The sequence below is a fragment of the Fukomys damarensis genome, unplaced genomic scaffold, assembly GCF_012274545.1.
Source record: "Fukomys damarensis isolate Sample0158 unplaced genomic scaffold, DMR_v1.0_HiC HiC_scaffold_5, whole genome shotgun sequence".
NCBI classification, from domain to species: domain Eukaryota; kingdom Metazoa; phylum Chordata; class Mammalia; order Rodentia; family Bathyergidae; genus Fukomys; species Fukomys damarensis.
In genome coordinates, this window is record NW_022900917.1 from 52,904,507 (window position 1) to 52,925,725 (window position 21,219).

Here is a 21,219-nt window from a genome sequence, read left to right on the forward strand (position 1 = left end):
GCACTTGAATGCCTCCTACAAGATGCTATTTAGAGTGAAAATGACAACAGAAAGATCAAATTCTCATCAAAGTTGATTATTCTGGCTGAAAGAATATGCAAAATATCTGGAAGGCATGTGCGCTATGCTTAATGCATATCATTCAGTATTCATTTTCTTAAATATTGCATATAATTGAAGCATTTTTTTGCATTGGAACTTTCTAGTTCCTAAAGACATTTAAATAAAATATCATTCCAGGACTAACTTTCTGCCTAAATTCATACCTTTTCACTGTGAAGAATCATACAGGGTCAATGGAGGTAAGAACTGGACATTGGCTATGTTTGCTTAACCCTTTAAATCTTGGACCATAACAGTAACATAAAGTATCGAGCAATTATTCTTACATCTAGTGTAACTTAATCAATTCATGACTTACTAATTACCACTACATGAAATGACTTGGCATTTTCTCAGAGCAATGGATACTATAGCTATTTTTCATTAAACCTATTTTGAAAAATTTGTAGTAGTTATTCTTTCTTTCAGCATATATAAATGCTGTTACCTTCTGATCTATGATCTATTTTTTCTGAGTGTATTAGTTAGCTTTCCATTACTGTGACAAAAATACCTGAGAAAAATGACTAAAAAAGGAAGAGAGAGTCATTTTTTATTGCAATTCTGGAGGTTTGCTGTGTGCCTGAAGGCAGGTAGAATGTCCTGATGGAAGAGGGTGGAACAAAACCTTATTTCATATCAGTTGGAAAGCAGAAAGAAGAGAAAGAACCAGAAAGAGGAAGGGCCAGGGACCAGATACTGTAGTCCCCAAGGTCACATGCCTTGGTCTACTCTCTTTAACTAGGCCCCACCTCCTATTTTCATGAGTTCCCAATAATGCCATCAAATTATAATCCCATCAGTGGGTTAATCCACTGTTGAAGTTAGAATCTTCATGATCTAATAACTTCAAAAGCACATTAGTTGGCAACCATACCTTCAACACAATGAGTTTTTGGAAGGCATTTTTAGATAACAACCATAACACAGTGATCCACACTGTCTCTACTCCCCTAAGCCAACATAAAAAAAAAATCCATAGCTTTCCAAGTGCAGTGGCCATTTACTATTTTACCTGCCCAATACCCTCATGGCTTTTCCTCAAACTCTATAGCTGTGTCACTCCTAACTCTACAGTAGATGAAACATAAAAGTCCACATGACCACATGACTCTACTACTCGACTTGTCAAGGCTAGACATCTGGTTTAAATAAGACCAGAGTCTTCCAAGAATTTCAGAAGTCCTTGGATGCTGGAACAGATGTATAATATTCAGATGCTGTCACTGCCATGTTTCCTGCCATGTGGACCAATGGTGAAAGGTTATGTTAGGAGAGGAAAGAATATTAAAACCTGAATAAATGTGTTTTTGACTTGAGAATGGTGTCACATGCCTGTAACCCCAGCATGCTGAAAGCCTGAGGTAGGAGAATCACAAGTTCAAGCCCAGTCTAGGCAGTTCAGTGAGTAAGAACAGCTTCTGTTTCAAATTTTTTAAATGATAAAGAACTAGGGATTTAAAAAACAAAACTGACCTTTCCTCGCTAGTAATACTTATATAAGTACATAAAATAAAAAATAAAAAAATTGAAACAGTAATAATTCTTTTGACAATAAAGAGACCAATTCATTGTGAAACTGCATTTTTGTATTTTCATTATTGCTCCAAAATCCATCTATGGATAATATAACATTTTAATCTCAATTTTAAATAAAAAGTACATGAATAATTTCCCACAAATTATTGCTTTCTTAAAGCTGAAAACTTTGAACTCTAACATTTCCTGGAAAAAACAGAAAAGTAGGTAAAAATATTAGAACTTCCCACTCATGATCTTGATTCTTTTCCTATTCATGGGAAATTAGTGTGCAGCTTTTTAAAATAACTTAGTTCACAAACCACCCACTCACCCTGTCATCAATTCTTTTGGGTTACTTCGAGATGAACTTTGCCTGTGCACAAAAATTACAGAAAGTCATTCCCAAGGCTCTGACCTAGTTGGAAAATGAAGTAAAATAATTTCAAAGACACGTTTGGGACTTTGACTCCAAAGTGATAGACATTAAGGAGTAAACGGGTAGGTGGCTTTTAATGAATCCCATGTCTTATCCCCTAAGGGACCAGGAGGGAGCTGAGCCATCAGAAGAACAGAGGTGAACAGACATTGCTGTGAGTGGTGGAATCCTGTCTCCACTGTGGGGGAAGCCAGTGGGCAGATTTTATCCCAATTAGGAACACATTTCCTTCCTTAATGTGTATTGCTTAATACTGCCCCTCAAAAGTACTTCTTATCCTTAGCTACATGTGTGCTTTTTAATTTAATTCTTACATCTTCGTTGACCCCCCCAAAGCAGGAGGAGACATCACTCTTCAAAGAAGCTTGAAATGGATTGCAACACTGACGTAGAATTTTGCTAACTTGGAATTCTGTTGCTTCAGCCCATAGGAAATTTTCTGCTAAAGGAATCCCCCCCCACCCGTCTCACACACGCGCACACACACACACACACACACACACACACTCGGTATCTGCTGTTATCAATCCTTCCTCTCCTCAGTGTGGCCCTGGAAGGCACCAAGTCAGAATGATCCCAATGCAGGGAAATCTACAACTGAGTGATCACCTTGCCTCTGCTGCTGAGGGATGGGTAGAAGCGGGAGAGATGGAAGTGCTGGAGAAAGAATGGAACTTCCTGGAATGGAAGTCTGAGAATAGAACATGTAGGATGCGAAGGCTATTCCATGAATTGAAGTTTAACTTTCTTACCATGCTGGATGTTGAAACCATGAAGGTATTTACATAAATATATAGTTTATAAAAAGAACAGATTTTTAAAAATTCAAAATCCCTTTAGTTAGCTCCGCATTTCCAGTGCACTTTGATTCTGTGAGGCCTTGGTGGTGACGATGTAGAGAGCGGGGAGAGGGGTACAAAGGAATGAGTGACCTGCCACCCAGTTTGCTGGACCAGTGCTCCAGGAAATAAGCAGCTTCCTTGTCTGGCACTTGGTGTCTTGATGAACCGGGAAATGTTTTTTGGCGAAAAACTGAAGCAGGCGAGAAAGAGCTGGGACACATCCTGAAAGCAATAACAACACTTTTGCAAATAGATTAGAAGATTTCCAGGCTGGGGAGTGGGCAGCTTTTCATGGCTCCTTGGCTTGAGGAACTGTTCACCACCGGAGCAAACATATCAATATCGATGTTGAAATCTGTTGAATTTTATTTAGTGCCTAGGCTGCTGTGTTTTATGACCTGTGTGTTTAAGATTTTAATTAATAGCTGATATTTGAAAATTAGAAAGCTCCAATAAAAATTTGTATTTTTAGCTTCTCTAAATTTGGCAACACCAGACCCAAATTTTAGTTTGCCGTCATCACATAGCCAGACGTGAACAGCAGCTGCTGCCTGTGAAGGAGGAAATCATTCTCCACAGTCCCACCTGGCCCCTCTGACATACATGTGTCCACTGGGCCAGGCAAAGTTGGGGAGGACCACACTGCTTCTGTCACCTGAAGGAAAAGTAGACCCTGCAACCCTCTCTGGTTTTACATTTTGCTTCTTCACTTCTGTAACATCAAGAGGGGAATTTGCATAATGACTAAATGAGCACAACATCTGGATTGTACCTAAGACTATAGATTGCAAACATACACTCTCAAAAGCAAGAGCACATTTCTTATAATATAAACTTACACAATTTGAACTGCAAAATTGGTTAAAGCAGTAAGAACTCTTTTGGCTGAGGCATGATATCAGCAAGTTAAGTTACAATCCAGAGCAGACCCATTTCATCTTAGCAAATCTATCTTTCTCAGTACTTTTGGAGTATACATGTAGCAAAGTAAAATAAAATTGTAAAGCCAGAGATTTGGCTCAGTGGTTGTGCGGCTTGCCTTGTAAGTGAAAGGGCATGACTTTGATCCCTGATACCAAAAAATAAAAATAAAGAAAATAAAATTGTATTGCACACATCCTCATTAATTGCAGAATTTGAAATGTTCAACTCTAGATCCAGTGAACAAATTTTGATGATGCATTTATAAACTTACTTTTTACAAGTATCTTCATAGAGTATATATATCTTGAATAATTTCTTCAAATGTCTTCAAAGGGGAATTTCTTCTGTCACCAGTTTACTTAGTGAATATTTTTTTTTTTGAGACAGTGTCTCATTATGTAGTTGAGACTGACCTAGAACTCACTGTGTAGCCCAGGCTGGTCTCAAACTCCCAGTGATCCTCCTGCCTCAGCCTCCCAAATGCTGGGATTACAGGCATGTCCACCACACCAGGAACTTAGTAAATATGTTGAACACACTACATTTTAATTATATCTGTTTTTCCAGTTATATTGAACCTTCCAGTTGTCTTCAAAGGTTTTATTTTCCAAGCAGCCACTAACAGGGGAAGAGTTTATTTAGAGAATCATCTGCCCTAAATAAATCATTCTCATTTGAGGACTTCTGTGTAATAAAAATGAGGACAAAGATGATGATCTGTCTGTATCTGGTACAGAGGACTGCTTGGGGACTTTCTTTTCCTTAAATAATTCATTCTCAAGTTTTAAAGCTCCACAAATTCAGAAAGGTGGGTTGATCCAAAACTAAAGAATTAACCCTGCTCCATTTTTCCAGATCTGCTCATCATAGAGATAGAGCTAACATAGCACATAATTAGAAACAAAAAGCAGCCAGGCCAACTTCAAAAAGAAGAGAATCATGAGTGCAGAAGAAGCATCTAGCAAAGTAGCCCACCCATGATCATCCCTTCACCCCTTCTCAAGCCCCAGCTGAGCATCCTACTTATTCATTTCCACTCTTCTGGAAGCAGCAACAGGCATAACTGCCTTTGTTTTGCATGTTTGAATTCACATCTACCACTTGTTCTATGACTTTATTCTTGTGATCATAATCTTTCTATGTGTTCTATAAAGAAGAAACCCTGCAATATTTTGTGAGAATCCATTTATTTACTCAATAATTACTGAATTTTTACTGAGTACTGGAAATACAGGAAAGGGAAAAAACTTAAATTTCTAATCTTAGGTTGCTTTTTCTCTCAGGAAAAGAATATAAATAATATAAGATGATGTACTGTAATAATGTCACAGAATAATACATATATAATAATATATGATACACATATAATAATATATATTAACTAATATTTTTAAGAAATACAGAGAGAGAGAGAGAGAGAGAGTTGTTCTTTAGAGAAGGGAAGCATGAGATCATCCCCAGGGAAGAAGTAACATTGCATCAAAGATCCAAGTTAATCCAAAGATCCAAATGAGTGAACCATAAAGAGAAGCAGTAAGAGAAGGAGTTACATTAACCACCATGTTAACTGAATGACCGAACTTCTAAAACACATGAGCAATTTTAAGTGAACCTTAACTTTGCCAGTTTGAGTATTTTGTGTGGAATTTCCTTTGAGAGGGGTCCTTCCTCCATTTATGCTTTCTCTCAGTTAAGTATTTGTGTGAAGGGCTGAGAAAAGCAATGGATAAATCATTACTCAATTAAAATCAGATGAGTCCTGGAACATATCCAAAAGTAGAGGCAAGGAATCTTTGCAGATAATATAAAAGTGCTGATGGCAGGTGGGAAAACCAAAGAAAACAGTAAACTTAGCTTAGATCTAGCACTGGGGTGTCCAAAATGATGTACAAAACCTTTAAAACTTAAGATATTATGTAAGAATTATTTTTTAACATTTCAAAATATGAAGTTAATTATGCATTAAAAAATATGCTGGTATCTTGGTAATTGTAGAATAGTTCATGGGAAAATACCCTCACTTTCCATGACCATTTTAAATTCTGGGAAAATATAAAAGCGCAGTATTTTGAAGACATGAGAAGGCAACCAAATACAAGGAGAAACTAGAGGAGACACAGCTGTCCCCAGCAGGCCACATGGCACATGGAGGTAAACTCAAGCAGCCATCACAATAGACTGAAGAGTCTGGTCAGAATTCATTGAGGACACTGAGATATTAAAGCAGGAAATCTCAAAAATGAGGGAATTTAAAATGAGGAATCTCAGTATCTCCATGTAAATTTCTGCTAGACTTCCTGCCATTTTTCAACTGCTTGAATAAGATCAGAATTTCTGTAATACAGCTATGAGCACCAGCTGCCCAATGCCAGGAAGGTGAAGTTGGAAATTTAATACTCTTAAACTAGAGCGGCTTTGTAAATACTTTTCACTGAAAACACAAAAAGGCTACATACTAACCACAGTTGTATTATTTTATAGCCACATTTTAAATATATATTAGCACTTGTATCAATTAATCCCAGGGCTAATGAAGAACCAAAATTTTAAGGAAAAAACTGGAAGAGACCCATGCTGTCAAAGCTTAAAACAAGATTCCTCATAAACAAAATGGTATGCTAGCATTTATTTACCTTTTTGAAGTTATTCTAGAACTCTAGAAAAGTTGCAAACATTGTATAGAGAATTATCATACACACTTTGTCCATCTTCCCCAAATGTTAGCATTTTACATAATCATAACACAATTATCTAAAAATTTAACATTGGTAAAACATTATTAGCTATGGAGAAGGGGGAAAAAATGAGAGCCAAGACCTGTCATGTAAAGGTACAAGATCCCAATAATGACTGTAATTGTACTGTATACCTTAAATGTACCAATAAACTCAATTAATAAAAAAAAGAAAAATAATAAATAAAGTACTTCAAACTAAACTTTTTTTTTTTTTTGGTGGTGGGGATCGAACTCAGGACCTTGCACTTGCAAGGCACACAGTGGAACAAACTCAACTTTTTAAAAACTTCATCAATTTTTCCACAAATATCCTTTTCTTTTCCAGAAACCAGTCCAGGATCCAACAATCCATAAAATTGTATCACTTTAATCTCCTCCGATTGGTGATTAGTATCCACTTTCCCAATCCCCATTTTCCCTTGGCCTTTATGACAGTGGTCCCCAATCTTTTTGGCACAAGGATCCAGTTTTGTGGAAGAAAAATTTCCTGTAGATGGGGCGGGGCTTCAGGATAATGCAAGTGCATTACATCTATTCTGCACTTGATTTCTATTATTATTATTAAATCATTCCCTTCACTTCTACTATTACATTGTGTACTTTGTTTGTTATGATTATATTAACTTCTGCTAAGGAGCGGCACAGCATAGATCCCTAAAGCGCACTATTCACACAGTGGGGTTACCGTTCCCTTGAGAATCTAACGTAGCTCCTCTTCTGACAGGAGGTGGAGCTCAGATGATAATGTGAGGATGCGCAGTAATTACAGAGGAATCTCAGCTTGCTTGTCCTCTGCTCATTTCCTGCTGTGTGGCCCCGTTCCTCACAGGCCACAGATTACTACCAGTCAGTGGCCCGGGAGTAGGGGACCCTTGCTTTCTGATCTTCCCATTCTGATAAATACTAGTCAGTTATTTTATGGACTGTTCCTCAGTACAGGTTTGTTTGTTGTTTTCTCATAATTAGACTGAGGTTATATATTTTATATAAAAATGGCATAACATCCCTTCTGTGATGTTTTTAAAACACCCAAGCAGGTAATCCATGAAGTCAATGTGCCTCATGAGGCTCTTAGTCTGGGTTATTTGGTTAAGATGAGGTCTACAGAATTTCTTTATTGTCAAGTAACTATTTTTCTTTTTCTAATTAATGACTATTTTTGGAGACATATTTTGAAACTGAAACACTAATTTTACTATTCATTGTTGGATCTTGCCTCCAGCAATCGGTATTATGGTGTTTGAATAGTGGTGATTTTATATTTTCTTCTTGTGACATTAATTAGCATTTTTCTGTGAGGAAGAACTTTTCTTTTCCCCCTTGTAATTATTTTTTCCCAGAAGCTTCATGGTTTTAGCTTTTTTTCCCCCTTTAAGTTTATTGGTACATTTAAAGCAACTAATAGTTACATTTATCATTGAAATCTTGTACCTTTACATGATATTTGTTCTTGGTTTTTTTCCCATACCCCTGCCCTCCCCTCACCCACTTTACCCTTGATTTATTTAAATCAACATAGCCTCATAGATACTTGTCTCGCTGTATTACTTACAGTTCACACTATCCTTATTTGTTTTGACCCATATTTGAGTTTGGGCCACTGGAAACTCCTCCTTCTGTGCTCCTGGATCCTTCCAGCATCCCTGCCCCTTTTCCTCTTGGTGAACATTCTTAATTTCACTACACAAAAATACTATAATTCCTTTAATTAATAATATGTGTCAAAATTTAATTGTCTGCTAGAACAAAACTCAGCAATCTGCAGAGCTTGTAGCGAAGCCCAAAATTTTTCCAGTGTATCATCTAAAACATGCAGTACACTAAAAATTACCAGACTTGTGAACAAAGAGAAGGGTATAATCCATAATCAAGATGAAAAGAAAAATTACTATAAACATGCTGACTTTACTCAGGTATTGAAATTATTTGGCAAAAAATAAAAATAAAAAAATTGAGTTAGTTTGTAAAAGAACCTATACATACTTAAAAGGATAAAGAAATGGAAAATTTCAGGAGATGTGGACAACTGAAAAAGAAATTGAAAAATTTTAAAATATGATATTGAAAAATCTAAAAGAACCATAAACTATAAACATGACTACAATTTGATATATTTTGACAAATATTTTTCCATGATTGCTTTAGGCATATTTCAGGAAGATGCAAACTTCAATGATGCATTTCAATGTTCCTCTGTATTTTTCTTTCTTCCCCCTCTGGAGCTTCTCATCCTTCTGAAATTTCAATTTATCCTTAACATGAATGATTTTACATTATTCTACAAATGTATATACCTATAAACAGTACATAAATTGTTTATGACTTCTATTGTTGGACAAATTCATTCTTTTAAAATTTGAGGTTTTGGGGGGCTGGGGTTTTGCCACCTGCCTAGCAAGCACTAGATCCAGAGTTTGATCCCTGGTACAAAAAAAAATTTTTTTTTAGTTTTATTTCTCAATGTCATGTTTTTAAATTTACTATGTTAGTATATATATTCTATTAATTCTGATATAATATTTCATAGCTTGAATGAGCCACAATTTAGTTATCTATTCTTCCTTTGAAATACAAAGAGTTTCCAGCTCTTAATGATGAAAATAATGTTGCCATAAACATTTTTATGTATGGCTACTTGAATGCATGTTGGAAACTTTCTCTTTTGAAAATGTAAATCTAACCTTATAAAATTAAATTTTGCTCCAAAATGGCTGTACCTATTTATGTAAAAGTGCTCATTTGTCCATATATTTGCCAAGTTGGCTTTTTTCACTTTTTAAATTGATGCCAATATAACAGGTGTCTGATTGCACCCATCTAATTTTTTTTTTTTCATACTGGGGATCTAACTCAGGACCTTGTGCTTGTGAGGCAGGAGGCAGAACCACTGAGCCAAATCCCCACCCTGTATCCATCTAAATTTCCAGTTACTTGGTGGATGGCAAGATTATCACATAGAGAATGTAATCAGGTTTCCCTTCTGTTAATTCAACTCTCTTTCCATTTCATAGTGGCTGATTTTTTTATGTATGATTTCAATGTAAAAGTTTTAAAAATTCTAAATAGTAAATGTTGCTAATTATATAAATTTCCGATTATTTTCTCAAATATTTTCTCTTAGAATACTTAAGACATTAATACATTTTAAGCTTGTTTTATGAATGTAAATGCATTTTTGTGTCTGTTAAAAGGATCTAAACTTTTTTTCTATATGGATAATAAATGACCCCAGAACCATTTAGTAAGTATCCTCTCTTGCCCACTGATCCATAATGACATCTCTGTTTCACACAGCATGTTCCTCTGTATTCTGCTTGTCTATTTGTCTATATTTTTCTTTGTCTATAGACTTGATTGCTATAACTTTACAGTTAGTTTTACATGAAAACTTTCTCAAGTGCTCCCTTCTTGTTTTAGAAAAGTACATTATTTCAATGATTCTCATAAACATCTGTACCTACTTAATTGTAAACCTCAGTAAGTTCTGAGATAAGCATACATCACACCCATCACTACCATCAGGGCTGTACACATACACATTACCTCCTAAAGTTTCCCCAAATTTTCTTTGTGTTGAATCTATTGCTTGATTTGGGAAAACTGGGAACTGCCTTTAGCTGGCCTGCAGCTTGGGCCCCAGTCTTGTGACTGTGGCAGCGGACCAGTAAAAGGCAAGCCATGTGAGTGCCTGTAGCACCCCCAAAACCACCCCCCTCACTCCACCACTATCACCCCTGCAAACCTCTGCCCTCCTGGCTGTGCTGGTACCTGGATTCACACCACAAAAGCACAGAGAGGTCATAAATGCCATTGTCCCAAACTCTAGCCTCAATTTTGATTTAATTCACACCATTAAAGGTGATAGATTAATAACTACCATAAATTGTCATTTTCTAAGCTGTGCTTGATGCTTCTGTGTTGCTGATTATATCACTTGGGCTAAGGTATGGTGATTGATCTAATCAGTTGTCCTTCCTGGTATAATGAAAGAGAGACTGCTTGAGAGTCATTAGAGACTCAAAACCTAAAGACATCACATAGCAGGAAGATCAAAGTATTAACCCAGGTAGCAAATGAAGGACAATACCAACAATAAAAATAGAAATAGGAAGACATTCAAACAAGGCTCAAGCACAAACATAGACTTCCACCTCACCAAAGTCAAATTCTGGGGGAAATGAGGTGGAAAACTTTGATAATCAACCTCCTGGACACCCTGAACTAATATCACAGGAAGTAACAGAACAGATGAATGAGGTTCTAGAAAAATTCAAAACAGAAATAATTTACCACATAGCTACAGAGATGGCAAGCAAAATGAATGACATGATTAGAGACTCTAGAATGGAAACAGATAAAAAAATACGTGAGCTCAGGACCATGATAGAAGTCACAAATACCCACCATAGGAAAGAAATGAAAACCATGAAACAGATTCAAACAAATATCCAAGAGATTAAAAACTCTATTGAAAGTTTACATAACAGATGGAGCCAAGCTGAAGACAGGATATCAGATATAGAAGACAAAATGGAGATCAGTGACATGAAAAGAAGGATCTCTTAAAAATAGTAAGGGAACATAAGAACAGTTCCTAGATGATACAAAAAAGAATAGTATAAGACTAATAGGAGTTCATGAAAAAGCAAGAGAAAATACAAATGACATTTAAAAAAAAAATACTGTTCACAGAATTAATGACAGAAAACTTCCCAAACAGAGGGGAAGAATTTGACATACAGATAAGTGAGGACTCCAACTAGCTATGATAAAAAAGAAAATCTACACATAGACATATAATAATCAAGATCCCAGAAAGCCAACAGAAGAGCAAAATATTACAAGCAGTTAGAGAAAAGAAATAAATCACATGCAAAGGAAATCCTGTTAGAATCACAGTAGACTTTTCAACACAAACCTATAAGTCAAGGAAAGCCTGGAGTGAGGTATTTCAAGCCCTAAAATAAAACAAACCTCAACCTAGACTGATGTATCCTGCAAAACTATGTTTCAAAACTGATGGGAAAATAAGATACTTCCATGACAAAAAGCACATGAGAAAATTCATGAATACCAAACCCGCACTCCAAACAATTTTAAATAATGTCCTAGAAATAGACAATGAAGATCACAAGTCCATGAGGCCCAATAGAGCAAATTCAGCAGGCAAGACAAGAAATTAAAGAGAGAGAGGAAAAGTTTTAAAAAGCTAACAACAGGAAAATAACACGATGATGATAAATCAATACATATCAGTTATAGCCATTAATGTTAACAGCCTCAATTCACCAATCAAAAGAAACACTGGCAGAATGTATTAAGAAGCAAAATCCAGCAGTATGCTATATACAAGAAAAACACCTAGTTCAAAAAGAAACTCATAGACTGAAAGAGAAAGGCTGGAAAACAATTTTCTATGTGACAGGAACCTGGAAAATGGCAGGGGTAGCTATCTTATTTGGAGACAAAGTAAATTTCAAACCAAAGCTAATTAAGAGAGACAAAGAAGGTCACTATATCTTTGTAAAGGGAACAATCCAAAAGAAAGAGGTAATAGTCATTCATATATATGCACCAAATACTAACAAATACAGCAACTATACAAAACAAATATTAAGGGATACAAAAAACCAAATAAGCACTAATATAATTGTAGTGGGGAACCTCAATACCCCACTGTCACAAATAGACAGGTAAAACAAATAAACAATGAAATACTAGAATTGATCCAATCTTTTGAATCAATGCACTTAACAGACATCAACAGTTTTCCACCCCAGAATATGAGAATGTACATTCTTTTTGGCTGCACATGAGTCAGTCTCCAAAAATAGACTACATACTACCTCACAGAACATTTTTAAGCAGATGTAAAGGAGTTGAAGTTATCCCATGTATATATCAGACCATAGTACAATTAAACTGGAGATCAATAGCATAAGAAACTGCAAGAACTTCACAAACACATAGAAATTGAATAACACTCTTTGGAACAACCAAAGGGTAATAGAAAATTAAAGAAGAAATTAGACAGTTTTTACAAATAAATGAAAATGTCAATACAATATATAAGAATCTATGGGACACAATTAAAGCAGTTGTATGAGGGAAATTTATAGCAGTGAATGCCCATACTAGGAAAACAGAGGGAGCTCAAATAAACAACCTAATGCTGTATCTTAAGCTTCTAGAAAATTAAGAGCAAGACAAACCTAAAGATCATACAAGGGAGGAAATTTAAAAGAACAGAGCAAAAATTGATGCAACGGAGACTGAGAGAATGATACAAAAAAAATCAGTAAATTGAAAAGTTGTTTTTTTGAAAGAATAAACAAAATTCATAAACCCTTAGTCAACCTAATTTTAAAAGAGGCTTAAATCCATGCAATTAGGAATGTCACACGAGATCCAGAAGAAATTCAGAGGATCATCAATACCTACTTGGAGAACCTGTACTCTAATAAAACACAGAAGAAATGGACAGATATTTAGATACATATGAACTATCAAAGTTGAAAGAAGAAAATACAAAAATTGTAAACACCCTATTATAATCAGTGAAACTGAAAAATGTAATTAAAAATTTACCAACAAAGAAAAGCCCAGGTCCTGATAGCTTCACTGCTGAATTCTACAAGACATTTAGAGAGCTATTACCACTACTCTTTAAACTCTTCAATGAAATTGAAAGTGAAGCAATACTTCCAAATTCATTCCTGAAGGCAAGTGTTACTTAGATTCCAAAACCAGGGAAAGGCCCAACCAAAAAAGAGAACTGCAGGCCAATCTCCTTAATGAACATAGATGCAAAAGTCCTCAGTATGATACTGGCAAACAATACAGACGGTCTTCAAGATCACATACCCTGACCAAGTCAGATGTATCCCAGGTCAACACTCAAAACTCAATACCCTTCTTGTATACAAATAAAAGACCCACTGAGAGAGAAATTAGGGCAATAATCCTTTTCACAATAACATGCAAAAAAGGAAACAATTTAACAAAGGAAGCAAAGGACCTCTACATTGAGAATTACAACACTCTGAAAAAAGTGACTGAATAAGATATAAGAAAGTGAAAAGATATCACCTGTTCCTAGGTAGGAAGAACCAATACAGTAAAAATGGCCATACTTCCAAAACAGATTTAATGCAATCCCTACTGAAATCCCAACAGTATATTTCACAAAACTATAGAAAATGATCCAAAAATTCACTTGGATCCAGAAGAGAACTAGAATAGCAAAAGCTATTCTAGGCAACAGAGACATGGCAAGGGGTATCACAATCCCCTACTTGAAACTATACTACAAAGTCACTGTGATTAAAAACAGCACGTTAAGGCAAAGAAACAGACCCAAGGATCAGTGGAATAGATTAAAAGATGCAGATACAAATCCAGACATACTCAGCTACCTCATCTTTGACAAAGAAATCAACCATCCTCACTGGAGGAAAGACAGCCTCTTCAGTACATGGTGTTGGATAAACTGGATTTGAACTTGCCAATGATTAAAACTATCTTTCTTCATGCACTAAACTAAAATTGCAGTGGATTAAAGATCTAAATATTTAAACAGAAACACTAAACTTTCTTGAACATAAGTTAGGTAGCACTCGTGAAAACACTGGCATAGGAAAAGACTTTATGAACAAATCCTCAGTAGCACAGGAACTAGCACAAAGAATCAACAACTGAGAACTCATTATATTAAAAAGCTTCTACACTACAAGAGAAACCACCAACAGTTAAGAAACAGCCTACAACGTGGAAAAAAAATTTACCAGCTGTTCCTCAGATGAAGGTCTACTATCTAGAATATAAAGCGAACTCAAAACAATCAAGCCCCAAATATAAAGATCCAATTCAAAAATGGGAATATGAAATGAACAGACATTTCTCAGAAAAATACGTTAAAGCAACAAACAAATATATAAAAAATGTTCAACAACACTGGTCACTTGAGAGATGCAGATCAAAACAATACTGAGACTCCATCTCACACCAGAATGAATAGCTGCTATCAAGAAATCACCAATGACAAATGTTGGTGGGGTGTAGGGAGAAAGGAACCCTTCTCCATTGTTGGTGGGAGTAAAGACCGTTACAACCATTGTGGAAATCAATATGGAGATACCTTAAACAAATAGGATTGGAAGTCCCGTTTGTCCCAGCTATTACCCTGCTGGGTATTTTCCCAAAATAATTAAAAGAATCATTTCCCAGCAATATTATGCTCACTTGTGTTTATAGTGGCACAATTTGGAAAAGCTAAAACTTGGAACAAACAGTTGCCCATCAACTGAATAATGGATAAAGAAGATGTGGGTTGTTTTTTTTTTTAATAAAATGGAGCAGAACTCAGCCATAAAGTATGAGAAATTAGAGACATTTACAGTTAAGTGGATGCACCTTGAGGGCATACTCTTAAGTGAAATTAATAGGACACGTGCAAATAACATATAGTTTCTCTGGTGTGATAAACTAGAAGTGCAAATAACATATAATTTCAAATGTATAATTGATATTTTGTAATAGGAGGAAAAGATCCAGAGGTATGTGGTAAATGGGAGGGGAAAGGGAAAGGTATAAAGGGAAGATAAAAAAGAAGAGAAAAGGAAAAAAATTGAAACAAAGTCTTTGTAAATAGGGAAGGGTAGGGGAAAAGGAAGGCTAGGGGAATGGTGAAAAAAAAAGAACAAAGATGTCATGTAAAGGTACAAATTCCAATGATGAATGTAACTGTACTGTATACCTAAAATGTACCAATATAAATATTTTTTAAAATTTTGGGAAAACTGATCTTTTGTTACAGTCCTTTTAGGAACAAGCACATTACAGTTCATCATTTATTATAATTTTATTTTACTTCCTTCTATAATGCTTTAATTTTTTATAGTGTTCTTGCAAACCTTTTATTGAATTTATTCCTAAATACTATATGGTTTTGTTGAGAATATGATGATTTCTTTTTATTATATTTTCTAATTTGTTGTTACTTTTGCAATGCCATTACTTTTTATGTGCTGTGTGGAAATCTTAGGCCCCAGAGTGTTTTGGATGGTGATTTGAAATATAATAAGCACATGGAGAGTTAAGCATGATTTACCCAGACTCAAATTCAACAGATGTAAGAAAATGAAATACCCTTTTAAGCACTATCTCTGTAGGCTAGCATTTGCCTGGTAATTTGTCTGGACCGTTTGGAGGTCTCTGATCCACCTGCTTCTATTGTGGAAAGATTTAAATGGGAACAGTTTGTGTACCATAAACTTAAGCTAGATGAGAGTGGTTGGCTTGATTGTCAAGCCCTTTTCTCTTGTTTTTCATATAAGTCATTTATTCTCCTATAAGTCACTTTTTTGGCTTTTGAACCATGTTGAATCTAAACTCATATATAGTGTGCCTATTGCTGACTCAAACTTAATCTAAGGTGAGCCATAGCTTATGATTTGAAAGAAAGGTTCTCAAGAGGAGAGATGAACCTGTTAGAAAGGAAATCACTTACTGTCACTCTGTTTTAGTGTGTTGTTTTGATATGAAGGGAACCAAAAGTCACTTAACATTCATCATCACTTCATTTTCATATTTCTGTGAGGTTTCCATTTTACAGACAAGAAAGCAAAGTCCAGGATGTAAATAAGTTGCCAAAAAAAGATATGTTGTGAAGTTTACACTTCTTAAATCCAATATCTGTGCTTTTCTCACTATCTAATGTGTCAATATTGGTTTTTATTTTTATCAGTATTATATTTTCATTGTATTGTATTTCTTATGTCCAAAGGTGAATTTCATTATGAGGAAACATTTTAAGGGCTCTGTTAATCAGCTATTTAATTTCTCATTGTCTGGAGCTGGCACACACAGAAATGGTGGGCAGCGACCCTGCTAGTCTTATCAAATTATAGAAAAAAAGGTGGGTTCTGATACTGAACGACCTTTACTTACCGCAGAGCTCCTTTCTACCATGATCAGCACAAACACCTGTAGGTTCCCTGGGAGACTGTGATGGAAAGACTGTTAGTAATGGATCTCTTGCTGAGTGAAAGATCTGGTAGAAAAATCACTATGTCTCATCAGTGATATAAAAAGCCAATGGTTATTATGCAAAAAGGGGAAATATATAAATTTCTGAATGAAAAAGATGTTGTAAGGAAGGCATACATAAATTATACTTAAGAATGGCATTTTATGTGCTCACTTCAGCAGCACATATACTAAAAAAGAATGGCATTTTGATATTATATACAGCAAAACTATCAATAATAGAAACAATATAGGAGGTTTACACTTACATGACTTGATAAGGTCATTTTGTCCCTCTGTTGCTTCTTTCTCACCCTCCAAAATCAGTTTTTATATCCATTATCTATAAAATATAGAAAAAAGAATATATTTCTCAGATCATTTAAGGAAATATTTCCGTGTGAGTCTCCCAAAATATCCCTTGTTAAATTATAAAGGTATGAGATTGTGATCATTTCAAATTTAATTTTTGGTTATTTAAAAATTATATCCATTGCAAATCTCCTAAAGTATCAAAGGGAATAAACTAAAAGCTTATTCCTGTAACTCTCATTAGACCTGTGGTTTTATGTATCTTTTTAAAAATAGGAAATCATCCAAATGATTCATATATGTTTGCTTTCCCTCCAAATCCTCTTCAGCTTATAGAGAAAGAGGCATGCTGCTTTTTGTGATCCATTGCATGAAATCTTCAGGGGCCAACAACTGTAACTGAAGTCTCTGATTGGCAATCCTTCATCCTTTTATTTTCCAGTCTCTGGGGGCAACATTGCTCTAGTGATTTGTCACACACATGTGCACGGACACACACACACACCCACACAAAGAGTAAATAATCCTAACACCTGTGCGAACAGGTTCACCCCAGGAAGGAGGTACTCCTGTCACACATGGGCTCTACCCTGTCATTTTGTACATTTTCCATTGCCAAAAGACCTCAGTCACACGTAGGGATCACAAAAATACTTAGAAATGTCACTGCTTGTTGTGTGAAAATCTGAACCAGTGGAAGAAAAAAGGAAATCCAATATGAGTACTAACATTGTACTTAGCTCAAACAGTTGTTCTTAGCTGGATTTGTCGTATATGCCCGTAGTCCTGGCACTCTGGAAGTGGCTGAGACAGAAAGTTTGCAAATTCAAAACCAACCTGGGCAATTTAATAACTTAGTAACATCCTCCCTCAAAATAAAAATAAAAAGCGCTGGGGATGTGGCTCAGCGTGATGGCCCTGGATTCAATCCTCAGTACAGCAACGTTTTTGTTTTGTTTTGTTTTTCTTAAAGGTATTTATACGCTTCATCCAGAGTAGTGACAGTTCTGAAGCTATAATTCTACCCAGTAATCAAGGGACAAATAAATTTCTGGTAGATCAAATGAAAGCATTAGGTAAGTACTAGAACCATAACAATAAAATAATAACTACCATCATTTAAACTGTTATGTGTGCTGGATATTGTTTTTTTTTTAATTAACTCATACTAATCATTTCTTAAAAACTGATAATAATGACTGCTAATACATCACAAGGGTCGTTTGTGTGCCCAGTGTAATCCTTTGTTATTTTATTAAATTGCTATAAGGAACCTCTGTGGAGAGGTTTGAAAAACAAGAAAAGTGAAACAAAGAGAGAGTATCTACCTGCGGAGCATCAGGGAGACTCTGTCACTGAACTGCAATCCCAGCTCTTTTTATTCTGAGACAGGTTCTCAGTAAATTGCCTAGCCTGGCTTTGAGCTTGAGATCCTCTTGCTTCAACCTTCAAAGTAGCTAGGATTACAGGCATGTGTCATTGTACTTGGCTGAAGAAGTTTTCTTTAGTCAAGCTTATAATGTCATCTACGACTACATCCAACTTCACTGGGTAGATTTTTCCCCCCCTTTGGTTTTTTGAGACAGGGTCTTAGTATCTGGAACTCACTATGTAGCCCAGGCTGGTCTCGAACTCACAGTGATCCTCCTGCTTCAGCCTCCTGAGAGTTGGGATTACAGGTGTGCACTACCACATCCAGCTCTACGGGGTAGATTTATAAACTTAGAGTTTACCAAGGAGAGGACAGAAGCCCAGAGGGTGCTAGCACAAGACCAATCCCACCTTGGAGAACTGTAATTTAAACCTGATTTTAGCAGAACCAAAGCCTGTGTTCCTTGTTGCTGTTGAGGAAACACCTGTCACCGGTTATCTATCTGGAGGTGGCTCTACAGGGCCATCTAGCGTCCACAACCTGTTATGCAAATAGAAAATATGGCCTCTGACAGTGTGCATGCAGCACATAACCAAAGACTACTGCACACTGCCTGCAGTAGAAGCCAAGTGTGGGCAAAGACTGGTGCTCTCTGCTTTCTGTGTGGAGCAGATGAGATGATGAAGATGACAGGTGTTTGTAGGAAGGGTGAATAATGGACACCAAGGGGAAGCAGGCTCTTGTGGATGTGGACGCATGCTAATGGAGGTGGCTGGCTGATGGTTTTTCCTGTTTCCTCTAATTTAGCTCAATATGTGCAAAATCTGAGAGACAGATTGATTTGTTGGAGGATAATTCAGCTGCCATGTCAAAAATGAAGAAAATATCTTTGTGGGCATTTATGAGTGGCATGTGTTGTGTCAAGTGTTTAAAGCCAAATCCAAGCTGTCCTGGATTTATTGCCCTATTTCAGTCCAAGTGACATAATTAAAAGCTACAGTTGGCATAAAATTACTAATTATACAGTACCACCGTCTCTTCTGGGTTTTAATATTTATTCATAATTTCCTCCATTAAATCAAATTAACCATCTTACTAGTAGCTATAGGCTAATTTTGTTATTTTGTCCTATAACTAAACTTGCTGCATTCCAGATGCCAAAAGATTGTTGAAGAAAGAAGTAAATCATTCATGCTCATTTATGCTTAATTAAGGAGAAGATGTGAAACTTTAAAGTAAATATTGACTACCTGAGTCTAATAAGGTTTTTAAGGCCAGCAAAGTATTTTAAACTCAATAAACAACAGATGGAGTGTTGAATATTTGCATATTCTTCATGAGGTTAAACCAATCAATGACTTAGGTAAAATTTTTCTAGAATTAGTTGGACAAAATTGTGAAAGATAGAAATGACAATTATTTAGAAAACTTTTGTTGTTATGTTACTAGGGATCGAACCTAGAGCTTTCATCGTGTGCTATATCCCTAGCTCTTTTTTTTTTTTTTTCAGATAATGTCTCAACTAAGTCACTAAATTGTCCAAGCTGGCTCACACTTGTGATCCTCCTGCCTCAGCCTCCCAGAGTTCTTGGATTACAAGTGTGTGCCAAAGCACCCAGCTAGAGCTCTATTTTAATGGCATTCTTCTTCCATGGAGTACTGAATTTGCCTCACTTACTATTTATCATCTGTCAGGCTCAGTACATTGGGGATAATATGTGCTTAATAAATAATTGCTCAATGAATGACTGAGGTGGCATGAGACACGAGTGTCAAATGTGAGCTGCTAATTAGTTGTAAGTTATCTGTGACGGGAGATGCACTCAAGCCATAGAAAGTCTTTTAAGGGATATTTTGAAAAGTCCAGAATGGAAAGTCTAGAAAGCATACTCAAGATTAAATTTCACATCTGAATCTGTAGCTATCCTCCTTCGTATATTTCCATATACATATTTACATGTTATAACAACTTGCAAGCAGCATTGGCGAGGTTTCACTGTTGACTTGAAGAGGAGGAGAACTCTTCACCAACTGCGGCTCTTGCTATCTTCTAGACCCTCATCAGTTTGTGTCTTTACTGATTTTCTCCTATGCCTTCTGCTACTGCAAAGATTGGCATTTGAAGGAATACTTCCATTTTGGAGTTTATACTAATTGCCAACACCTCTCCTAGCTATGTTGAAAATTGCGCAGACTCGCCTCTTACCTCACTGACTATATTTCTCTAGTTCTAGTTTGTTTGCTACTTCATAAAGGTGTGTGTGTGTGTGTGTGTGTGTGTGTGTGTTCGTTTTTCAATGCGTTTACTGCAAAATAACTGTCCCTTGCTATCTTTTTTCTTTCTCTCTCCTTAGTGAAAACCTTCTCTTCCAGGATGGCAAGTAGCAATTATATAGGCTGTATTAGATTTCAGGAGGAACAATGTAATTCCCCAGCCAAAATCCAGAATAGAAGCACTGGGTTTAGGAAAGGTTTTTTTGTTTTGTTTTGTTTGTTTTGTTTTTCCTTTCATTCAGACTTCCCATCCCAGACAATAGTCTATGTTGTCCTTTTGATTATCTCTTTCACATTCACAAAGAATGGGCCACATCCATATATAAACAAAGCACTGCAGCTAAAATGTCACTCACCTGTAGAGCTCTTCACAATGAAGATAATTTCTGACTAATTACCTCATTTGCTTCTTTGTAATGTTTACCTTACAAACCAAAGGCCAGGGATTTAGCTCAGTGGTTTTGTCTTTTGCTGCCTGCCTTGAAAGCACAAGGGCCAGAGTTCAATCCCTGGAACAAAAAAAGAAAGCCACAAAACTAGCATTGTTATGTGACCTGCCTTGGATTACCCCATCAGTCAGTGGCAAAGATTATTGACTCCCAAGACTGTTTTATTGTTCTAAAATCTTTGTGAAATATTTGTAAAGATTTCTCCCAGTTTAACACCAAAAACT

At 36.0% G+C, this 21,219-nt stretch overlaps 1 long non-coding RNA gene across 1 annotated transcript in view; it reads right to left on the reverse strand.

Annotated features, from left to right (window-relative positions):
* LOC104853231 overlaps positions 1-18,416 on the reverse strand; it is a 28,913-nt gene extending 10,497 nt beyond the window's left edge. Inside the window, exons 1-4 of the long non-coding RNA XR_777720.2 lie at positions 18,229-18,416; positions 17,630-17,704; positions 16,858-16,931; positions 16,511-16,565 (exon numbers count right to left, since the gene is read on the reverse strand). This is a non-coding gene — a long non-coding RNA (uncharacterized LOC104853231). The remainder of the gene's footprint in view (positions 1-16,510; positions 16,566-16,857; positions 16,932-17,629; positions 17,705-18,228) is intronic.
* Positions 18,417-21,219: the final 2,803 nt, after the last annotated feature.